Source organism: Bos indicus, chromosome 10 (assembly GCF_029378745.1).
Source record: "Bos indicus isolate NIAB-ARS_2022 breed Sahiwal x Tharparkar chromosome 10, NIAB-ARS_B.indTharparkar_mat_pri_1.0, whole genome shotgun sequence".
NCBI lineage: Eukaryota > Metazoa > Chordata > Mammalia > Artiodactyla > Bovidae > Bos > Bos indicus.
Window position 1 is genome coordinate 77,112,073 of NC_091769.1, and position 23,764 is coordinate 77,135,836.

At 44.7% G+C, this 23,764-nt stretch overlaps 1 long non-coding RNA gene across 1 annotated transcript in view; it reads left to right on the forward strand.

The window, feature by feature from the left end:
• Window positions 1-23,764, forward strand: part of LOC139185335 (uncharacterized) — a 128,227-nt gene that overhangs the window by 48,180 nt on the left and 56,283 nt on the right. The window contains exons 3-4 of the long non-coding RNA XR_011568961.1: window positions 4,243-4,426; window positions 20,163-20,251. This is a non-coding gene — a long non-coding RNA (uncharacterized lncRNA). The remainder of the gene's footprint in view (window positions 1-4,242; window positions 4,427-20,162; window positions 20,252-23,764) is intronic.

Below are 23,764 nucleotides of genomic sequence, written 5' to 3' on the forward strand. Positions count from 1 at the left end.
AAAAACCTAACTTCTATTATTTAGCATTGTATTTCAAAAGAAAAGCAGAACTGTTTTAGGTGGAACTAACTGTCCTACTTGTGGTTTAGGATAAAATTTCCAGTGACAGAAAGTAGATCCAAAAAGTGCTATAACTCAAACAATTTGGATGGAAGAGAAGGTAATGTACTCCAGAAAATGGTGAGATGACTCAAAAAGTGGCTCTGGGGAAGATAGAGACGCTAATGTGAAAGAGACATGGGAAGATTTTGAATACATTATGTCATGAAATGTAAGAGCGGAAGAAAGTCATATTTCTACCTTAGTGTGTTGTTTTACGCAGTACGTGATTTTAAAGATGTATGTACAACTAAACCAATATAGAGTTTAAGTTAAAAATCGTGGTTTAGAAGATCAATAACATGGGGAAAAGGTCACGGCAGTGATAAATCAGTATAAAAATTCTTGGTCTATAAAACTATCCAACTGTAAATACAAATACACATGAAAGAAAATAAATGTATATAGATCCTGAAGGAAAATCACTGAAAAGAATCTGTGGTTATATTCATATGTAAGATTACAGGTGACTTTTGTTTTTTTTCTGTATACGTTTTCAGTTTCCAAACTTTACACTATGAATAGTCATTACTTTTACAACAAAAAGAACCTTATTTTAAGACCAGTATGATAAAACATTTGCTGGTAGTGCCTGCCTTCACTGTACACTGTGAATCCTTCTAAGTACACTAATGTGGCATAGAATTGAAATATTAGCTAAATTTTATTGAGTGTGACTCATGTACTTGGAACTGTACTAAGCACTTTATTATTATAGTGGGTTATTTATGTAATTACCACCCCATCCCTATGAGGTTGGCATGAATACCGTTGATTTCATAGGTGAGGTAATGAAGGATCAGAGTGATTTGGTTCTTTGCCTAAGTCACACAGCTAGTGAGTGGAGGTGCTGGCATTTAACCCAGGTAGACTGACTCCAGAGGCCACATTCTCAGTCCTGTGCTGCCTCCTACCACCCTAGCACAGATCTGGCAGGATTTCAGAAGTTGTTACAGGCCAGATTATGGGAGAATTACTACTAGCCAAGTGTCCTGAGCATTTCTTCTTGGCTTTACATACACTTAATGGAGTTGGAAATTTTAACGGAGTTATGCACGTTTCTTACCTGGGACTGTCATGTTTGCATGAGTAAAGGAATGGGATGAATTTGTTGGGTAACATGTTCCCACCCACTTCATTAGGCAGGAAGACTTCTAAAGTAATGGCACAATTGAGTGTGCTGTTTTAAACAGTGTCTGTAAGGATGTTTGTGGGGCTATTTAGGTGACAGGGAAGAGACCTAGAGGACTGACCAGACCAGTGGTGAAGCACCAAGATAGGAGCTTTAAGTAAGGGCAGCAGAACTGGGAAGCAGAAGGAGGCTGGGAGAGTGGACAAGGAGCAGCTTTGCCCAGCAAAAGAAAGGGAATTAACATTTGCTGAGCATATACTATATACTGGGCATTCACGTTTGCTCTTTCATTCCATCCTCCCAACAGCCCTATTTGGTAGGGATCGTTACCTCCGCCTGCCAGCTGGAGAAGAGGAGGCTCAGACAGTTGAACCTGCCCAGGAAAGAACCAGTAAAAATGTTAGGTGTGTGCTAAGTTGCTTTAGTCATGTCTGACTCTTTGTGACTCCACGGATGGAAGCCCATCAGGCTTCTCTGTCCTTGGGATTCTCCAGGCAAGGTTCTTTGCTGGTTATTGAGCAGTAAAGCCAAGTCTTGAACACTGGTCTTCCTGTCTCCAAAGTGTTTTCATTTCTATCAGTCAGTGTTCCAACAGGAAATGTTCAAATAGAGTTACTGAGGAGAGTTTAACAAAGGAGCTGCTTATAAAGCTGTGGGCAGGTGATGGGGTTCAGGACAAGCTACCCTAAAATATGGCACCTTAGCATTTTGAAGTCCTACGTGAAAGGTACTCTTCATGTACCAGGAGGAATATTTTTATCACTAGAGACGGGAATTGGGGCCAAGAAATCTGTACCAAAACTCATTAAACTAGCCCTTACTTCCCAGTTACTTCTTCACTATTTACTACCCCAAGCTCAAATCCCTGTGCTTTGTTAAATCTTGACAAATTTACTGTTTCTTGATCTAAAAGGTTATAAAAGCTTCCTGCTCTATTCACTTCTTTAGGTCTTGATCCTCTTGTGACGACTCCCAAGTACATGTAAAAATTTAATAAAATTTCTATGCTTTTTCTCTTCATCTGTCTTTGTCAATTTAATTTTCAGAGTCACCCTGAGAGGGTCCCAGAGGAGGCTTTCTTCCCCTACACAGGGTTAAGGAAAACTAATATGCATGGTCCAGTATCTGTGAGCTAGTAGGGAGTCATAGTAGGGAGTGGTAGGGAGTCATTCCTGCACCTAAAGCTGAAAGGCCTTAAGGTGGAAGAGGGTGAGCCAGCTTCAGACCTAGAGACAGCAGAGCCGCCTAACAGGAGCTGTCACCTTTGGTAGAGGCACAGCCAACTTGTGGTCCTGCAGGTCTTCTGATGGTATCTCCTGTTGACCTAACCCAATTGGGAAATCAGAGGGCGAGGGAATCAAACGTAGCTGCACCTAGAAGCCAGTCACCTGGTGACAGACACAGGGTGGAAAAGGCTGGAGAGTAGATCTGAGGTGGGCAGGCCAATGCAAAATGTCTTGCGTCCTTTTTAGGCATAAGTAGTCTGCTATGTTAGTATTATTTCTTCAAAAACCTCCCCACTATATGTATCGAAGGGCACTAACAAAAGGATGAAAAAGGAGTCCACAAAATGCAAGAAGATATTTTCAACTCATATATTTGATAAAGGACTAATATCCAGAATATATAAAAAACTTTGAAAATGCAACAGCAAAAGTGCAATTCAGAAATGGTAAATGGCCCATAAGCACATCTGCTGAGTCGCTTCAGTTGTGTCTGACTCTGTGCGACCCCATAGACGGCGGCCCACCAGGCTCCCCCGTCCCTGGGATTCTCCAGGCAAGAACACTGGAGTGGGTTGCCATTTCCTTCTCCAGTGCATGAAAGTGAAAAGTGAAAGTGAAGTCGCTCAGTCGTGTCCGACTCTTCTTGACCCCATGGACTGCAGCCTACCAGGCTCCTCTGTCCATGGGATTTTCCAGGCAAGAGTACTGGAGTGGGGTGCCATTGCCTTCTCCACCATAAGCACATAAAAAGATGCTAATGTCAGTAACTAGAGAAATGCAAATCAAAACCACAATGTGATACTACTTTACACTCATTAGGACATCTATTATAGACACAAACAACAAAACAAAACAAAAATTCCGAAGATAATGTGTCAATGAGGATGTGGAGAAATTGGAACCCTTGTGCTGATGGGAATATAAACTAATGGAGGTGTGGTGGAAAATAATTTGGTGATTCTTTAAAAAGTTAAACACAGAAATACTATATGATCCAGCAATTCCACTTCTAGGTATATACCCAAAGAAATCAAAAGCCAGGACTTGAACATATGTTTGTATACTAATATTCACATATTATTTATTATTCACAATAGCCAAAATGTAGAAACAACCCACCTGTCCATCAACAGATGAAAGAATAAAAAAAAAATGGGATGCATACATACAATGAAATATTATTTACTCATAAAGAGGAGTGAAATTCTAATGCATGCCACAGCATGTATGATAAGTGAAAACATTATGCTAAGTGAAATAAGCCTGCACAAAAGGACAAATATTGTGTGATTCTACTTACGTGAGATACCCAGAACAGACAATTCATAGAGACCATCAGTAGAATAGAGATGCCCAAGGGCCGGGGGCAGAGGGAATGTGAAATGATTGTTTAGTGGGAATTTCAGTTTGGGATGATGACAAAGTTCTGGAAAAGGATAATGGTGATGTTGCACAACAGCGTGAATGTAGGTAATGCCACTGAATGTACACTTTAAAATGGCTAAACTTTGTGTTGCATAAAAATTTTACCCTCCCTTCCCCCTCAGCACACAGGCTTTCACATCTGCCCAAATCAGAACCCACAAAATGCCAGAACCCTTAGGTTTTTACCATGGGCTTTCAGGACTCTGAACTACCTCATCATTAATCAGCAGATAAATAAAATTTCCTAGCCTGACTCAAAATTTTTCTAAGTCTAGTGGTATTTTTTGATAATGCAGTTTTATGAACTGATAGCCCTAGGGGAAGAGATGAATCCTAATTTTTTCTCTTTTTTCTTTTTAGTAATGAGATCCCCCAAGAACGGTTGCTGGCAGCCCACTACCGCTGTTGCTGGGGGCTGAGGGTTGAGTGGGTCTGAGTGCTTGCCTGTGAGCAATTCAGAGCCCCAAGAGATTCCCAAAGAAACTGCTGCTCTGAGGTTATTCATCTGATGGGAAGACGCTGGTGAGAAAAGACAACATTTCTGGTAAGGTTTGGCCTGCATCCTGCAAGGAGACATGACCTGGGAGGCAGGGGCAATGTTGACAAAGTGGAATTTATGCATCCCCAGCTGCAAGGGTGGAGATGGGCAGGCCCCAGAGTCCCCAGGCCCTGTGGGCTGAGTAGAGTGTGTGATCACGCAATCTGAGCAGTTGCACACAGACCCACCCTCAGAACAGCCACACCATTGGTTTAACGTTCTGTTGTTGCCATCTTGAAATTCATAATACTTTTTTTTGACAAGCGGCTTTGCATTTTCACTTTGCACTGGGATCTGCAGATTGTGTAGCCAGTCCCGCATGTAGGGCATCAGAAAAGAGAAATTTCACCTGGAGTTGCTAGGCCAAAAGGCCCCATGGGAAGGGAGAGGGACCTCGAAGGTGCAGGTCTGATGAAAGCAAGCACCACAGAGCAAGGCGCTGGAGCCTGGGGGTGCCAGCTTCTCCATCAAGCCCTTTAATGAGAAAGCTCTCACGGCAAACCCAGACTGGGGTGGGGGAAGGATTGGAGGTTGTGAATCAGCCCCACTATCTGCCTGTCCAGGTCTGTTAATACTTGGTTTTCTCTTTGGCTTGGTCCTTGGGTCTTATTTCAACCCCACCCCGGACCTGTGGCCATTATTTAATAATAGAGCTTTCATATCCAACACTGATTGCTTGATCCCCTGGAGGAGGGCATGGCAACCCACTCCATTATTCTTGTCTGGAGAATCCCAAGGACAGAGAAGCCTGGCAGGCTTCCGTCCATAGGGTCTCGAAGAGTCAGACATGACTGTAGCGACTTAGCACACACCTAACATGCAATGGCACCCCACTCCAGTACTCTTGCCTGGAAAATCCCATGGACGGAGGAGCCTGGTAGGCTGCAGTCCATGGGGTCGCTAGGAGTCCGACACGACTGAGCGACTTCCCTTTCACTTTTCACTTTCATGCATTGGAGAAGGAAATGGCAACCCACTCCAGTGTTCTTGCCTGGAGAATCACAGGGACGGGGGAGCCTGGTGGGCTTTCCGTCTCTGGGGTCGCACAGAGTCAGACACGACTGAAGTGACTTAGCAGCAGCAACATTTTTACTGGTTCTTTGAACTTCTTGGTTAATATCACTTTTATCTTCCATGTTTCATTCTACTTGAGTCTTGTTTTGAATGTTGGTCTGTTTGCTCATGTTCTAATCCTTCTGCTTCAGGTAGTAGCGTGTGTGGGTTGCTGTTTTCCTTCTGCAGGAGTGACAGTGTCCCGTTTGGGAGCACACATCCCCCAGGAGCACTGGCTGCCTGTCTGGTGTTGTGTACAGGAAACTGCGCAGGCCAGGCCCTTGTCTGAGCCATCCCCCTGGGGGCTTCTCATGCCTTGCTGCTATTGTTGTTGTTGTTGTTGATTCCTGGAATCCCTGTTTTCCTCTCTAGTTGCTCTGGCCTTGATTTGGGAAAGAGAGCCAGCAGCCCTCCTGGTATGCCAGGTTGGCAGAGACTGGAATTCTCTTTCTGGCTCCCTTCTGTTTCTTGTATAACCTCTCCAGGCTGGATCCTCCCTCACTTGTAGATGGGTAGAAACCTATTTTATTGCAAGTTGCTAGGTATGGATATTTCTCCATTTCGACTGGTCCATTTCAATTCATTTGCAAAAAGCCTGTCAATCAAGCCCTCAATCAACTGTAATTGCCATTAAATTATAGGATCCAGATAACCTAGGCTTACAAGCAAGGTGTATGCGAGGGGAAGGCAATCATTTCTGAAATTTTATTGGATGAATTTTCTTGCTGTCTGGTTGGCCAAAATGTCAGGCAATTATGCAGGAAAATGTTCTTTTTAAAGAGAGTATTTGGGAGTAAAAATATCATAATATCTATAATTTATTTCAAAATACTTCAGCATTAATTAAACAAGTTTAAAAACAAGAATTGTTAGTTCATGGTATTACATTCACAAGACCATATGTTGCAAGAATCATTCTTGTAGGGAAGTATGTTTCTATTTTATAATTGCATAGAGTCATACATGTTATATAAATGCTATGATATGAATGTTTCTGTCTTGCCAAAAATCGTATATTGAAATCCTTAACCCCCAAATGATGGTACTGTATGAGGAGGTGGGGCTTTTGGGAGGTGCTCAGATCATGAGGGTGGAACCCTCATGAACAGGATTTGTGCTCTTATCAGAGACTCCAGAGACATCCCTGGCCCTTTCTACTGTGCAAGGACATAGTGAGAAGGTACCAGCTATGAACCAAGAAGTGGGCCCTCACCAGAACCTGACCATGCTGGCACTCTGATCTTGGGTTTCCAGTTTCCAGAACTGTGAGAAATAAATTCCTGTTGTTATAAGCAACATTCCTTTGACAGACAAGAAAATGGACCTACTGACTTTGTGACTTTCCTGAAGTCACATAGAAGACGAGATCTTAGTTCTCTTGGGCACAGATCCAGGGCTCTTTCCAGCCTGCCCTACTCTGTCAGGAGTCAGAAAGGAGTGCAGGCTGACCTGCTCTCCTCAGAAACTTGCCTGCAGAGTCACAAAGTCTCCTCTCACAGATTCATCCCCTGTGTTGTTATTAGAACACACATTGCAGAAGGTGATTCAGAAGTTTCAAGTCAAACATCACAAAGTGGTTGTAATTGATGGATATCCGTAACCCAGGATGGTGGGTGGCTGTCCTTTTGTTTATTCTTTCTAGTCTTTTAAGGCAATGGCACCCCACTCCAGTACTCTTGCCTGGAAAATCCCATGGACGGAGGAGTCTGGTAGGCTGCAGTCCATGAGGTCGCTAGGAGTTGGACATGACTGAAGTGACGTAGCAGCAGCAGCAGTCTTTTTAATATGTTATTTTATGTGTGCTTGTTTAGGTATACAACTAATATAGGTTCATTGAAGAACTATTTGAAGAAACAGGTAAAACAAAAAGTTAAAAATGAAAATTCCCATAATCTCACTGTGACTAACATTTTAGGGATGTATTACTCATCTGTTGCTGCATAATAGATTACCCCAAAACTTAGTGGTTTAAAACAAAAGATGTTCATCATTTTGCCGTTTTTATGGGTCAGGAATTTGGGAGCAGCTTAGTTGAGCGGTTCTGGCTCAGGAGCTCTCATAAGGTTGGAACCATATGAATGAGATTAACCTAGGGCTGGAGGATCTGATTCCAAGGTGACTCACTCACCAGTCTGTTGGCTGGAGGCCTTAGTTCCCCCGCACATGGATTCTCTGTAGGACTGCTTGAGTATCTTCGCAGCATGGCAACTGGCTTCTGCCCGAACAAGTGATCCAAGAGGAAGAGCAAAGAGGAGGCTGCAGTATCATTTATGACCTAGTCTTGAAAGTCACACCCTGTCCCTTCCACCACACTCTTATTTGTTAGAAGAAAATCACTAAGTCAAGTCCATACTCAAGGGGAGAGGACTTAACTTCCAACTCTTGAAAGAAAAAGAATTTTTTTGGAAAAAGAACAAAGGACATATATTAAAAATATCACAGAGAATCTCTAGTCATCATGAAGCAACTAAGCCTGTGCGCCACAATGATTGAGCCTGTGCTCTAGAATCTGGGAGCCACCTGGGAGCTGTGACTACTGAGCTGGCGTGCTACAGCTACTGAAGCCTGTATGTCTAGAGCCTGTGCTCCACAACAAGAGACGGTACCACAACGAGAAGCCCTCGAATGGCAATGAAGAATAGTCCCTGCTCACTGCGACTAGAGAGAGCCCATGCACAGCAACAAGACCCAATGCAACAAAAAATGTGTATAAAAATATGTGTATACAGCTGCAAATCTTGTTAGAAACAATTTCAGACATAGTAAATATATATATATACCTGGTACAGTATTGGTATGAATCACATGAGTTAATATAATTAAAGAACTTATATCTTGACTGTCACAGGATAAGCAGTATGTGTTAGCTTTACCATGTCAGCAAGGTTATTTTAAAAATATATTAATGGCTTCTGAATACATTATTATATGTGCATCTGTACTTAAATCCTATTATTAGACATTAAGGTCATTTATCATGTTTTTATTACTGTGACACAATAAAACATATCTGGTCTCCAAACACATTTGGAGTCAGAAATGTTGTGAGTAGAGAGACAGTTTTTTCTTTTAATTGCTAATACTAGTAATGCTGTGATAAACATCCTGGAAGCTAAATCTGTGAGCTGGGAATGGAACTGTCTGGAATGTATACACAAGTTTGCATGTATGATGCTACTTGTGGAGAAAGGGGCCCACAACTTTCATCATATTCTTAACAAGGTCCCTAATCGAAATAGATGAAGAGCTAGGCTATGGTCCTCATCCGTCTAGGTTCAGGTCTTGGAGGAAGGGATTGGAGATGTGGTCATCAAGGTCAGGAGCACTGACTCACACCAACCAAGCTCCCAGGGGAGTTTTGGAGATACCTTAATCACATTAGCAGTGCATTCACATGTTGGATTTCACAGTAGTTTATTTCTAGGACAATATCTAGGTGACTAATCTGACCATCTTATTATTCTTATTATGAGATCTAATACCTTGTAGTCTCAAGATCTGTGGTTCTTTGGTCCCTTGTATCTGGGCTGATTCCACTTGAGGGTTACGGCTCATTTTTTCTAGTAGATATTTGGTATGAACTAAGCGTTCTATAATATTTGTGGAATAAATGGAAGTGTTGTGAAAATGGAGATCTGTATGAAGAAATGCAAAGAGGAAGTGGCCTGAGTTTGTTATTTGATTGAGTTTTTATGATGCAGGCCTACAAGAAGCCCTAGAGAGGAGCTGGGGCCCCAGAATCTTGGTGGAAAAGGATGTGGTGGCAGGTGCTGCAGGGAGATGTTCTGAAGTGTGGGTTCCTGAAGAGCAGGCTGAGTGTGAGGGTGATGGGCTGATGTGTCAGATAAGGAGTGGAGGGGCCTAACATGTGGGGCCGGCTCCCACACTCATTGCACTCACCCCACCCCTGGGGTTACCACAGGACTCATCCTACCTGCTGCTGAGAACTTAGTGTTACACCGAGGGCCGCAGCCTGCTGGTGCGTCAGAAGCTCTCTTCCCACAGGTGGTAGACTTTTCTCTGAGTCTTCACAGCAGCAGCTGTCAGGAACTGGCCTTCTTCCAGGCCAGTGGCCCCTGGCTCATGTGGGCAGCTCACCCCCAGGTGGCCCTGCCAGCCCCACCTCTGAGAGTGTGGCTCAGCAAGCCTGAGATAGGGTTCAGGATTCTGCATTTCTAGTGCTGGTGGCTCACGGACCACCTATGTTCATTCAGGTCCCCTGATAAAGAGATATCAAGATGGGATGGAACACAAGAGATTCTGGTGGGGAAATGCCTGAGTGCGAGCCCAGGGAGGAGGTGAACTTGAGCTCCAATGCAGATCTGGCCCCTGGGAAGGAAAGGGATGGGCAGTAAAAAGACTTAGGGCAACAGTGACGTTTAGAGGAAACGGCGGCCACAAGACTGCTCTCATTTCAGACGCCAGCTGCAGGTTTAAACGCTCCCAAGACCACCCTCACATTTCAATAATGTGCTAGAAGGATTCATGCAGCTCACTGAAAGCTATCATACTGGTGTTTACAGTTTATTATGGGGAAAGGATACAGAGTAAAGTCAGCAAGGGAACAAGTACACAGAATGCAGTCCAGGGCAGTGCCAGACTCTGAACGTCCATGGTCTTCTCCCCGTGGAGCCAGGGTGTGCTACTGTCCTTGCATTGACGTGTAACAGTTTTCATGAAGTATTACAAACCAGGGAAACTCTGGTATTCAGAGATTTTACTGGGGCTCCGTTACGTAGGCATGATTGATTGATTGTCCGTGTAGGTGTTCTTAGTTGTCAGGTCGACCGGTATTGCATGACCCAAAGCCCCGCCCTAAATCATATTACGGTTCTCTCTGTGGCCTGCCCTCACTGTAAGTCACACTGTCACTCAAGGCCCCAGGCAAATGGAGATTATCTCCTGGGAGCCAAGGGCAAAGCCCAGACCTCTTTGGGGTTAGATTTTTTACTGTACAGGTAGGAAGAGTCTCAGTACTGCAGCTCTGAAGGTTCAGGCAGGTGGACGGGAGTCCTCGAGCCAAAGACGCCCATTGGAGGACTTCTGGGGACCTGGGGGGAGCACCCCCACCTCCATACTCAGCATCAGCTGGGAGTAGGCCTGGGGAGTGTGGTCTCAGAGTGAGTGTGGGCGTAGATTCTGGGGATCAGCAGCTGGGGCCTCCAGCTGGGCCTACTCCCTGTAAGAGGAATGCTGAGTGGTGAATGTTATGGCTGTTCATGCCACCAGAGCTGGGAAGGGGCAGTGGTGGGTGGGCTGGGGTGGAGTGACGTGAGATTCGCCACAGCCAGAATGACTCTCATGGCCCTTGGAGTTGACTGTTGATTTCTTCTTCTTAAACTCCACAAGCTGCTTGGGGAGGAAACCAGGTGGATGAAACTGAAATTACAGAGAAAGTGTGGCGCGCAGACCAAGCATGTGAGATCAGGAAGGGGGTGACTCAGAACCGGACACCTGTGCCGTGTGCGTGCGTGTGTGTGCGTGCGTGTGTGTGTGTGTGTTTTCTGCCAGGTGCAGCTGGGCTTGCCCCTTATTCTGAAGCCTTGTTCCTACTTCCTCTTTGCTTTCATATTGTCTTAGTCTGTTCCTCTCTGGCAGTCAGAACCCAGCCCCTGGGAGGGTGCACGATGTTTTTAATTGAAGAATGAGGATGAATCTTTGCACACTTAGAAAAGTCCCAGCTAGGGCCAAGCCCCCACCAACAAGAGCCTAAGGGCAGGGACAAGTGGCCTCCACAGCCACACACATAACAGACTTCATCCCTGGAACACCGTGTCTTTGGGGACATGACACGAAGACATGGAGGCCAGAGCTCTGGGTCCTGTCCTAACTCTGCCATTGACTATTATTACTGCATTTCCCAGATTCTCAGACACCACTGATTATAAGCTCCATCATCACTTTAATAACTGCTTTTATTGAGGGGGAAAGAAACATGGTCACATCATAGGTACACAACAGTTCAAACACCTATCTTGATTCCATAACTATTAACATGTGAAAAATACAGTGCATCTTAAAAAATGACATTAAAAAAAGCGGAATTAAAAAAAAAAAACAGAGGAGACTTTTCTAATTCTGGTATGGAGATGTAAAACCAATACCCATATTTTAGAGTAATTTATTAATAGGCTTTTTAACCATGTGTCATTGCTATTTTTATTTTGACAGGAAGAGGACAGAAGTTGATTTGATATACACCTATCTGAAAGAGTGATGTGTTAGTGACATTTATATTCAGCAAGCTGTGCAGGGCTTAAATTGGTTACTAGATATTTGCATCTTCTACCTACACAGCCGAAATAAGAGAACTAAAGGATATTTCAGTTTGAGAATAATAGCTAATATTTGTGGAGTGCCTTTTATGCGCCAGCACTGCTCTGGGTACTTTACATGTACTGACTTGTTTAAGCCCATGGAAGTCTTGTAAGAAGGTGCTAATACTACTTTGACCCTGGAGACGGGAACAGTGAAGCACAGAGATCACACGGGGTGCTCAAGGTCACACAGGCGGGAGGTAGACTTGAACCCAGGTGGTGTGTCTCACCTCCTAACTACACTCTACAGTCTCTCTTAAAGCATCAGTCAGGGAAATAAACCAAACAGAGCTGAGAGTTTCTAGTCCTTGTCTGAGTGCAAAGGAAAGGCTGGGATGGGCTAAAAGCAGTGATTTGCTGGTCAACATTTGCCAATTTCCTGTGTGTAAGTACTTCTGTCTGGGATGATTTCAAAGTACCTACTTGCTGGTAAAATTCCAGAGTGCTTAGCAATAGCTTCTCAGGAACTGGCACAGGCCAGCTCTAGCACCTTCCACAAAGAAGAGGGCGACAGAGGATGTGATGGTTGGATGGCATAACAGATTCAATGGACATGAAGTCGGGCGAACTTCAAGAGATGGTGGTGGATAGGGAACCCTGGTGTGCCGCAGTTCATGGGGTCACAATGAGTTGGGCATGACTTGGCAACTGAACAACAACAAATCTCCAGCACACCACTAGCTGAAATTAATCGTTCAAGTCGGTGGGGAATAGTTTGGCCAGGAATGTGTTTTGCATGATACTCAGTTAAATCAACCATGGATGGGACTCGGCATGTATATTCAGAGCTTGGAAGTGGTTTTCCCCCTATTTCCCCACCTTCCAACCAGGGGAGACAGCCCTTTGCTGGACTCTGGGGAGGCTGAGTGTGTGCTCACCATGCATCGTTGGCTTCTCTGAGTGTTGCAGATGAAGCTGAAGACCAAGGTTCCCACTCACAGGGAGGCAGTTGCCTGATTCATGCTCCAGAAGGGACACTTAGTGGCTGCCTAAGTGCCTTCCTCCTGAAGCAGAATGGCAGTCATGAAATGAGGTGTAAGGGAAGAAAACCACCAGGTTTAAACAAGAGGAAAGAGGAACTCTGAAGTGTGGAGCTAAAGGGTTAAGAAGAGGCCTATGAGCTATGATCAATGAGGGTGAACAAGGACAGAGAAAATCTTATAAAACTAACTGGGAAACATTTTGGTTACTACTGGGACAGCTCTAGAAACAGTCATGGAATACAAGGGCTGGGCAGATGACTTTATGTGGGCAAACTAGACAGGGTATAAAACGGGGCGTGGTAGGGACTCTGACCAGTTATAAGCACATGCACTATGAGAAGACATTGAAGTACTGTTTGTGAAAGTGAAAGCTGCTCAGTCTTGTCTGATTCTTTGAGACTCCATGGATAGTTCATGGACTTTTCCAGGCCAGAATACTGGAGTGGGTAGCCTTTCCCTTCTCCAGGGGATCTTCCCAACACAGAGATCGAACCCAGGTCTCCTGCATTGTAGGAGGATTCTTTACCTGTTGAGCCACCAGGGAAGCCCTCATGCAGGAGACCTGGGTTTGATCCCTGGGTTGGGAAGATTGCCTGGAGAAGGGAAAGTCTACCCACTTTAGTACTCCGGCCTGGAGAATTCCATGGGCTGTATAGTCCATGGGGTGGTAAAGAGTCGGACATAACTAAGCAACTTTGACTAACTAACTCTGTTGGGAGTCTTTTTTCCTTTAACATTGTTGTTGTGTTTGAGTCTTTGCGACCCCACAGACTGCAGTGCACCAGGCTTCCCTGTCCTTCACTGTCTCCTGGAGTTTTCTCAAACTCATGTCCAGTGTGTTGATGATGCCATCCAACCATCTCATCCTCTGCCATCCCCTTTTCCTCCTGCCTTCAATCCTTCCCAGCATTAGGGTCTTTTTCAGTGAGTTGGCTTTTTGCATCAGGTGGCCAAAGTATTGGGACTTCAGCTTCAGCATCAGTCCGTTCAATGAATATTCTGGGTTGATTTCCTTTAGAATTGACTGCTTTGCTCTCCTTGCTGACCAAGGGACTCTCAAGAGTCTTCTCCAGCACCACAATTTGAAAGTATCAATTTTTCAGCACTCAGCCTTCCTTATGGTCCAACTCTCATATCTGCAAATGACTATTGGAAAAAGCATATCTTTGACCAGAGAGACCTTAGGTTTTGTTTTTATGTTTGTTTGTTTGTTTTTAACATTATAGACTGGGGGAAAACAGGTTTATATCCTGGTTGTAGGCCTCTACTTTGTGAGTTCTCTCACCCATCCTTTCCTTGTAAGATTTTGAAGGCAAGATTCATAGGTTGATCTGCTAATGGTCAGGGGCTGCAATTACCCCTGGCGCTCATCTGAGCAGTGGGGCACTGGGGTGGAACAGACAGCGGGATCCATCCATCCCGTGTACAGGCAATAAGGGATACCTTGTAGCACACTTTAAACAATAACAAAACAAACAAATTCAGTCTGCTTTCTATTATCAACATGTGTTGGCAATCCTGAACAATGTTAGTGATAAAAATATCCTCCTTGAAAAAAAACACTTCTGTTGGTCTAAGTTCTAAATAATTGCTTCAGTTGTTGAGTTTTAAATATATCTCTGTCTATCTATAGCTATATGCTTCAAATTAACACATTTATATAACTTATCTATTGATGAATATTGTGCTCTACATGGACATTAATTTGAGAATTAACCCCTAACTCACATGGAATCACCTTCAAGTATTTGTTTCCAGAATAAGTATCTAATGATTTGAAAACACTTTACTTCCAAACTCTGTGGAATTACATATTCCTGTGTTTAAACAATAGAGTCAAAATAAACAATGTAGCAAATGATTATGAACATGATGAAGCAGAATACAAGATAGTTCCATCTTGCTGTCCATGTGACTATGTTAGAAGAACTCAAAAGAACAATGTCTAAGTGCCTTGATTGTTTTCATCGAGAGCTGGATGCTTGTTCTAAAGAGACACAGTGAATAGTTCCAATATTTACTGTCACTCAGCCTTTTCCTGTAAATTTTTTACAGAAGAAAACCTTCAGAAGTTTAGCAACTATAACAGAAATCTATGGTGAGTTTTCTGATGAAGATGTTTTAGCTGAATTTTTTGACTGTGGAGACCATTGGAAAGCAGCTAAAGTAGATTCTAAACAAACAAATAGATGGACAGCATTATAACTTCTGAAACTGGTTGTGAAGTGGGATCTTTATGAATCTCTGACAAATCTTTTCTGGCCATTATTATCATTTGTTTCATTTCCCGATTGTTGTTCAAAGTTGTCACGTGGAATAGGGGGTTGTTAGAAATGATCTGCCCACAATGTTAACACACCATTGCTCTGAGGTCTGCTTAGTCTCTCAGGTGGAGATGGCCTCTGGGCTGCAGGAACTCTTGCATCTCTTCAGGACAAAGATTCAACATTTTATTAATATTTAAAGCTTTTTCCAACATAGGGATGGTTTTAACAAAACCCGATCTTGACTATTTAATGGCCTGATTGAAGAATCTGTCTTGGCAGCACGGAATGGGCTTTGGAGCATCCATGGAAATCCCAGTATTTAAAAGTTTGATCCCATGGCTGAGGAGTGGTGGGTCTTCTTCCCACTTAAGAATGAAAACTTCTAGCCACCATTCCAGATGGGCAGCCTGGGGGCTTTCACAGGCATAGTGCCCTGACGGTGGGTAGAGGTGTGGAGGGCCCTTTACTTTCCTGCTGCCTCCTGGCCGGTAGACAGACCATTTCCCTGCTGGCTCCAGTGTGTTGTCCCTGCAGGATGGGGAAGTGGAGACTCACCAGTCTGATGAAGGGACACAGTTAAGGCAATGAGGCTGACCCCTAAACCAGTCCTGGCAGACAGGGCCAGGCAGGGCCCTAGGTGGACAGAGATGCTGACTTTCTCTGAGATGGACTCCCCCACCCAAGACCTGAAAGTCTTACGCAGTAGTCACTCCATGTGGTCCTACCATTGCATATGTTATCATCACTGCCATCTTCACTCCGCTTCCTAGATACACTTGTAAAGACACAAAAGTGCCACATGGAGGGATTATCACATCCCCATGAAAATGACAAGGAGGACCAGCTCCTTGGGAATCAGCCTGTTCATGCAGGCTTCTGAGCCCAGGGATGCAGAGCAGGGTGGGTTTATGGGGGGTGGGTCTTGGATGGGGAGAGGTCTGGGACAGTGGGACAGGAGAAGAGAATGGTGAACGGAGGGGAGAGGTCTGGCCTGCAGGGCTGGGAGGAGGGCCCAGTGCCCAGGATCGGGACAGGCAGAGGTCTTAGTGCTCACCACTCTGCCTGGTTCAGTCCTGGAATCTTACATTGTCATGTGCTGGGGAGAGTGGGTAGTGCACAGAGATGCTCCAAAGGCAACTGATTTCTTCTTGGAAGCTGTTAAGGTTATTGATTTAAGTCAGGACAGGCTCAAGGGCACTAAGAGATTCTCTTGAAAGGAAATCAAACTGCTTCTCTAGGTGAGTATTGCTTTTTATTTAGGCAAGGGTCTGAATCTATTGAGGGGAGAGCAGCTGGGTTTCACCCCTAGAGCCATCTGGGGAGACCTATAAAGTTTATTGATTGACTTACTTAACTTACACTGGCTAATAATAAAACAACTAGACCCATCAATCAGCTCCCAGGCCCCCCTTGACAATGATTACAGCATGGATTGATTCCTCCTCAGAGATGGCATTTTACGGAGAAAGTACCGAGGGGGTGGGGACGCAGATGCTACTCAGCGACATTCCAGGGCAGCACCGCTGGGAGCCACTTCTTGCCCAGGTAGGAGTCCCGGGGGAGGGCCAGGGAATAGGCTGCCGTGACCTCTCTGGATAGAAAAGAGCTAGACAGTCCATCAGGAAGGTGGCAGAGGGCTGTCAGACTTCTGTTTGCCAGGTGACAATGGGCAGTGAGTGAAGATATTGATGAGGGCAAGGAAGGAGAGGTGTAGGGAGGAGGGCAGCCAGCCAAGATACCTCAGGGGCCAGCACCCCTACCTTGAAGTCTGGAGCAGGGCCCTTTGGAGGGCGTGCTGCAGGCTTGCCCTTGTGCCAACAGGAAGGACCTGGAGGAGGAGTTATTCGTCCAATTTGCCAAGTGTTTCTATCAGCTTGAGAAGTAAGGCATGTCCTTACCTGAGGTTATTTGCAGCCTTGTTGGAGAGACAAGCTGTTGCCACTTGAATGAGATAATGACCTGAGACCGTGGATGATGAAATGCTGTCAGCGACACACGTTCTACGTGCTATGAGATTTCAGGAAAAGGGTCATCTGTGAGGCCTTGAGGGGTTGGGAGAGGTCTCAGAGAGATGATAAGACTTGAACTGGGCCTCCCTAATTCAAGAAGAACAGATGAGTAAATCCATCTTGTAGAAATGTAGCTTCCATTGTCTAATTGGGCAAAGAAATACTTAAGGACCGTGGGATAATGTGCACAGTAGTTAGATGTTAGAGCTCTGAAGTTAAAGTTTTGGTTCCAGCCTGGGATTTTACCAGTTATTATTCATATGGACAAATAATTGAACATTTACAAGTTTTCATTTTCTTGACTATAAAAGGGGGATAATAATAGTACTAACACGGTAAAGTGGTTGTAAAGATTAAATGAGACTAATGTTTGTAAAGCATTGAACACAGCGCCTGGAGCAGAGAAAACATTCAGTAAATGAAAATCATGACCACTAGTATTACTGTCAGTGCTGGTAGTAATAGTATTCTATTACCACCAGACTCTTGAGTGCTTTGATTCCTTGTCGAGTACTTGGAGGAATGGATAAAGGGTAAGAAGAGATTCTGTCTCTGTCCGGAGGGAAAGCACGTGTGTGTGTGTGTGTGTGTGTGTGTGTGTGTGTAAAGTCACTTCAGTCGTGTCCGACTCTTTGTAACCCCATGGACTATAGCCTACCAGGCTTCTTTGTCCATGAGATTCTCCAGGCAAGAATACTGGAGTGGGTTGCTATTCCCTTCTCCAGGGGATCTTCCGGACCCAGGGATCAAACCTGCATTTCCTATGTTTTCTGTATTGGCAGACAGGTTCTTTACCATTGTCTTCCCTAACAGCTAAGTTGGTAAAGAATCTGCCTGCAATGCAGGAGACCCTGGTTTGATTCCTGGGTTGAGAAGATCTGCTGGAGGAGGGAGAGTCTACCTACTCCAATATTCTTGGGCTTCCCTTGTGGCTCAGCTGGTAAAGAATCACCTGCAATGCAGGAGATCTGGGTTTGATCCCTGGGTTGGGAAGATCCCCTGGAGAAGAGGAAGGCTACCCACTCCAGTATTCTGACCTGGAGAACTCCATGGTCTGTATAGTCCATGGGTTGCAAAGAGTCAGACACGACTGAGTGGCTTTCACTTCATTTTACTTCTTTTCCTCTAGAGCCACCTGGAAAGCCCGGGAAAGCACATAGGGAATGATATTCAAAGTTTGAGCTTGCTTTCATCCAGTGGAAAGAACTTCCATGAAATTATTTCTTTATTTTCTTGGACTCAGAATGTCCTCCTGGCCAGCTGCCCCTCCCGTCCAGAGCCTAGTCGAGCTCCCATCCTCATGAACGCTGTCCTCACAGCTCTGACCGTCAGGCTCCCTCTTTCCCTATTGCCTGTGCCTCTCCAATGGCATGAACGGGGGCTGAACAAGGGCATCAACAGGGGTTGACTCCTGTTAATCTCTTCTGTGGCTTTGTTGCATTTCCCCAACAAGGTGCATGTGTCTCAGAAGTAGAAACTTAATGGAGTGCACGCTCCACGGACCTTAGGAGAATGATCGAAACTTGTTGAGGCTACAGACTTTCTTCTATGCCTAGACTGAAGTTTCTGTGCTCTCTCTCCCCTCCCACCCCCATTCCTTTTCATCAAGTCATGCTCAATCCCTGGACCCCAGACACCCTGTGGGGTTCTGCTGTGGATCTCTGTGAACTTCTCAGGAGGCTTGAGCCTCACCAGTGAGGAGCCCTACTGGGTAGGAACAGTGCCACTGGCCAGGCTGGGCTTCTGTGAATGACTGGAATGGAAGAAGTTGCCACTGTCTGGGTCCAGGTTTTGGTGTAATTTCTAGCTTCTTTGGGCTGGAAGAGAAGTTCCCAGAGAGGTGGCCAAATAGGTGTTAATAAGTTAAGTCCCAGTCGAGCCTGACAGCAGAGACAGAGTGTGGTCTATGCTGGGAGGCTGGGGAATGAGCCTCGTCTTGCATTTCTTGTGGCTTTCCTTTAGGACTGGGAAGACTCCCCTGCACCTCCACATCATTTTTTTGAATCTTGTTTTTCAACAGTCTCCTGGAAAGCAGATTATTGGAACCATTTCTGTTCCTCTCATCCCTGTTTTATTCTCTAACCCCCAGTGTTAGGCTTAGAGGGAAGATTAACATGGAGATACATGGCTAGGTGAGGAGAGAGAGGCTTCTGGATTGTTAAAAGAAATGAAAGCCAAATGGGGAGCACATACATCAGAAATAAGTGGTTTTCCTGGTGGCTAAGTGGTAAAGAATCCACCTGCCAACAAAGGAGATGCGGGTTCAACCCCTGGGTTGGAAAGATCCCCTGGAGAAGGAAATGGCAACTCATTCCAGCATTCTTACCCAGGAAATCCCATAGGCCACTCCAGTATTCTTACTTGGGAAATCCCATAAGCAGAGGAGCCTGGTGGGCTACAGTTCATGGAGTCACAAAGGAATTGAACATGACTCAGCTGCTAAGCAACAACAACACAAGGCCAGGTACACATAGGCTAGGGACAACCAGTCATATTAGCAAGGATAAAACTGAAGTCTGGCCTAAGTCTCTGCTTCTTTAAGGAGAGGCACTTTGGCCCAAATATCATGGTGATTATTCTATATATGGTGGATATTTCTGCAAGCTCATGCTGTCCTTTTTGACTATGTGAGGCCCTTACTTAGAACCCAAAGGGAAAGGAGAGGAGGCCCAGGAGTCCACTGAGGAGGTGGACAGTGGCATAACACAGCCAGCAACCAGCCAGTTTAGGGCTTGGAGGGCAGAAATAAGTGACCCTCGACTTCTGCAAGCCCTCCTGAAAGGCACCAGTAGAGATCGAGCAGGGGTGCCATGAGGAGAGTGTGCAGCGTTAAGGTGTGAACTTGAAGCAGCCTGGAGAATGAATAGGTTGAAGAAACTCTAAGAGAAGACAACCCTTTGGGGATCCAACAGAGGCATATCCGGGAGCAGTGGCCTTCCACAGAAATAGTTACATAAAGGGCTCCTAACCCTTCAGGAGATGAAAAAGAAACCAATCTCCAGTGCAATACCAGAGTGCCTTGGGTGGTATTCACAGCCCCTCCAGAGGTGGGGAAAGGAGCACAGTTCCTCACTCACCCTCTAACTAGTTCTCCTTTGCTTTTTCCTGGGCAGACAAATGTGGTAGGACTAACGAGCCATCGGAATGGGAGAAAAATGGAACTTCCATCAGCAGTGCTTTCAGCTAGCTGGGTGAGGATCAGGTAAGATCTCTTAGAGAACAAGAAAGACATGGGCCACTTTCATTTTTTTTTCAGGTATATTAAAAAAAAAGGAGAAATATCAAAACAATCACAAGAATTGTGATTTTTTTAAAAAGAAACTTTCATTTAATAAATTGGTATAATTTAGCACCAAAGGCACTGAGTTATTCACAAGATAATTATAGGGCTTTTAAAATATATGAATTTATAATGTATGATTGGCAGTCTGAGTTAGATAATGGGACAATGTGTTTCAGTTGTGTGATGAACATCATCGTCTTTCAGCGTTGCTGCGGAGTACCTCTGAGACTGTATGTGTAACCTCATTTGGAGATGAATCAGAATTTTAAGTCTGAAGCCTTTGGTTGACTTGGGATAAATAGTATCCCCAACACAGTACTCGCCTCCCCAGTAGCCCTTGGATTAGCAGAAATAAGGAGTTTACGTAAGTGCAGCATTTTATAAAGACTTAGATAGTATTTAATAAAGATCCCTTTGTTGAATTAGGGAGATTTTAAAGAAGGGATTATTATAGCTTTTGGGACAGTATTTGTGGGGAACCTTTTACCTCTAAGGGCCTAAACGTCTTGAAAGCATTGCCAGTGAGATTTAGTTAGACACATACATTCATGAAAAATCTAAAAAGATGGAGATAAAATTGCAAAATGGTGAAAGGAGAATTGTCCCTTCTCATTTGTGTGTGTATGTCACAAATCTTGTGACTCATTTCCAAGGTTTGGGCCTCTCTTGTCCCTTATTCCTGCTGTGTCCAGTTCTGTGGGGTGCCAGCTAGTTCCCACAGGTGCAGCTGACCATGCTGACCTCAGATCCACTCTGTATGGCCTCACTTTCTGCCTTCAGGCCTCTGAGTAACATTGTGGGTGGGGCCACACGGTAATGTGCTCAGCACTCACACATGGGTGACCGCAGACGTCCATGGGGAGAATCTTTGCCCAGTGGTCTGGGTGGCAGTGGAGAGCTGCTGACACCCCACTTCCCCCTTTTGGTTGTTGCTGAGTCACCTTTCAGACTGTGACTCTCTGGTCTCCTTGGACAGTACAAGCCGAAGACTGGAGGCATGGCCACCTCCAGACACAGCTCTGTCTTAGTTCCTTTTTCTTCCTGCATCAATTCCCTTCTCCCTCACTTCCCCTTCTTTGATTGCATTCCCCAGAGAGCTTGCACTCAGGTCTCTGTTTTACTCTCTGTGATCCCCAAATCCTTTTGTACAGGAGCTAGTGGTGCACTTGATCTTTTTACTATTTTTTTGCATTTGATTTTTGGAATCTCAGTGCAAGAACTGACACGGGAATTTGTCACAAACCATCTATTGAAATTTCTTTTCTTTTTAATTTCTGATTATGTCATTTAACAGTTATCTCTCCTTCCTAGCCTTGAGTAACCTATAAATTTGATCATAAAATTTATTGGCTTTTCACAAAGCCATCAATAATCAACCTCTGTAACCTGATCTCAGGCTTCATTCTTGATAATTACCCTCCTGCGGCCTCACCTCCTACAAGTGCACAGACGGCCAAGCTCTTCCCTCTCAAGCTCTTGTACGTGTTCTTTTTTCGGTGTGGAATCCTCGTCCCTCAGATTTTTCGTGTGGATAGTGCCCTATGATGCTTTGTTGTTTTTTTTAGTCGCTAAGTTGTATCTGACTCTTTGAGACCCCATGGACTGTAGCCCACCATGATCCTCTGTACATGGGATTCTCCAGGCAAGAATATGGGATTAGGTTGGCATTTGCTTTTCCAGGGTATCTTCCTGACCCAGGGATCAAATCCATGTCTCCCACATTACAGGAGGATTCTTTACCACCGAGCCACCAGAGAAGCCCCTATCATGCTTTAGGACTCAGCTTAACTCTCACATCTCAAAGGGGACCTCCATGACCATTGTGCTTATGTCATACGGCACTTACCCCACTCCATGGGTACCATGGATCCATTCATTAGTTTGCCTTTTTATTGTCAGTTGCCCTAATTGGAATGAAATCTCCAGGAAGGCTGGGATGAATTCTCCAGGTAGTCCGTTTTCTTTGCTGTTGTCTCTAGCACCAGTCCAGGTTCTGACACCCGAGGTCCAGGTTCTGACACCCAACAGGGGCTCAATCAGTTTTTGATACATCCTTTCCACTTCTGCACTGGATCCCATCCCCTCTCACCTCCTCAAGGGCGTTGTGCCACTAACCCTCCTGCCTCTCCTCTCTATCATCATCATCCCTTATTAGGAGCATTCCCATCAACAGACAAATACACTGTAATTTCTCCTACTTAAAAAAAACAAAGCCAAACGAACAACTGCTCTTAACCCACATCCTTTTTCAGTTGACACACTACATATTTCATTTGTTGTATTTGTTGTCTGTCTTCTCCATGAGATGAGAATCTCCACAAGGGAGAGATTCGTGTCTGTCTGTGGCTGCATCTCTAATGCCTGGAAAATAGTAGTCACTCACTAAAAATGTGGTGAATGTATGAGTCATTTTGCAGAATGAATGAATGTATAAAACAAAAGAGACTTTCTTAATCAATGGAGAAAAAAAATCAGTCTATATCTTGACCAATGTCTAGATAACTTATAAGATAACATTCAACTAATAAGCAATATACATAAGACAGATTTGCAGGGGTATGTGGTAGCTATCTAATTGTGTCAGTGATGTGGGGAAGAATTTTATTCCACTCTGAGGTACTGCCTTCTAATGTGGAAAGCTCAACAAGGCAGTTTAATGGAGAAAGGAAAAACCAGTGACAGGCTTCTGAGCGTTAAGATAACAGCCAGCCTTGTCTTAGAGACGAAAAACTGAGGCCCAAAGGTAGTAATTTTTCTCATTTTCTGTGTTCTCCCCTTTAATGGCCTAGGACATAATTATCTATAAAACATACCCAGATAACTAACTCACAGTAAAAGGAAAGTTGTTGTCCTTAGAAATTTAACACCACCAATTGCTTTTTAAGGCTGAGTGCCAAAGAATTAATGCTTTTGAACTGTGGTGCTGGAAAGGACTCTTGAGAGTCTCTTGGACAGCAAAAAGATCAAACCAGTCAATCTTAAAGGAAACCAACCATGAATATTCATTGGAAGGACTGATGCTGAAGCTGAAGCTCCAATACTTTGGCTACCAGATACCAAGAGGCAACTCGTTGGAAAAGACCCTGATGCTGGGAAAAATTAAAGGTAAAATGAGAAGGGGCGGCAGAGAACGAGATGGTTGGATGGCATCACCAACTCAATGGACATAGTTTGAGCAAACTCTGGGAGACAGTGAAGGACAGAGAAGCCTGACCTGCTACAGTCCATGGGGTCACAAAGAGTCCGACACGACTGAGTGACTGAACAATTGCTTTCTGGAAACTTGACATGCAATAATAGAGCCGCCCAGGAGGTGGCGACTTGCCTTTCTCTCCAGGAGGTCTCCGCAGTAGCAGGCCACTGAAGGGCAGAGAGCTACTGGGACCTGGCCAGGTCAGCTGGCTGGGTCAGCCAGGCAGGGCCTCTAGGGAG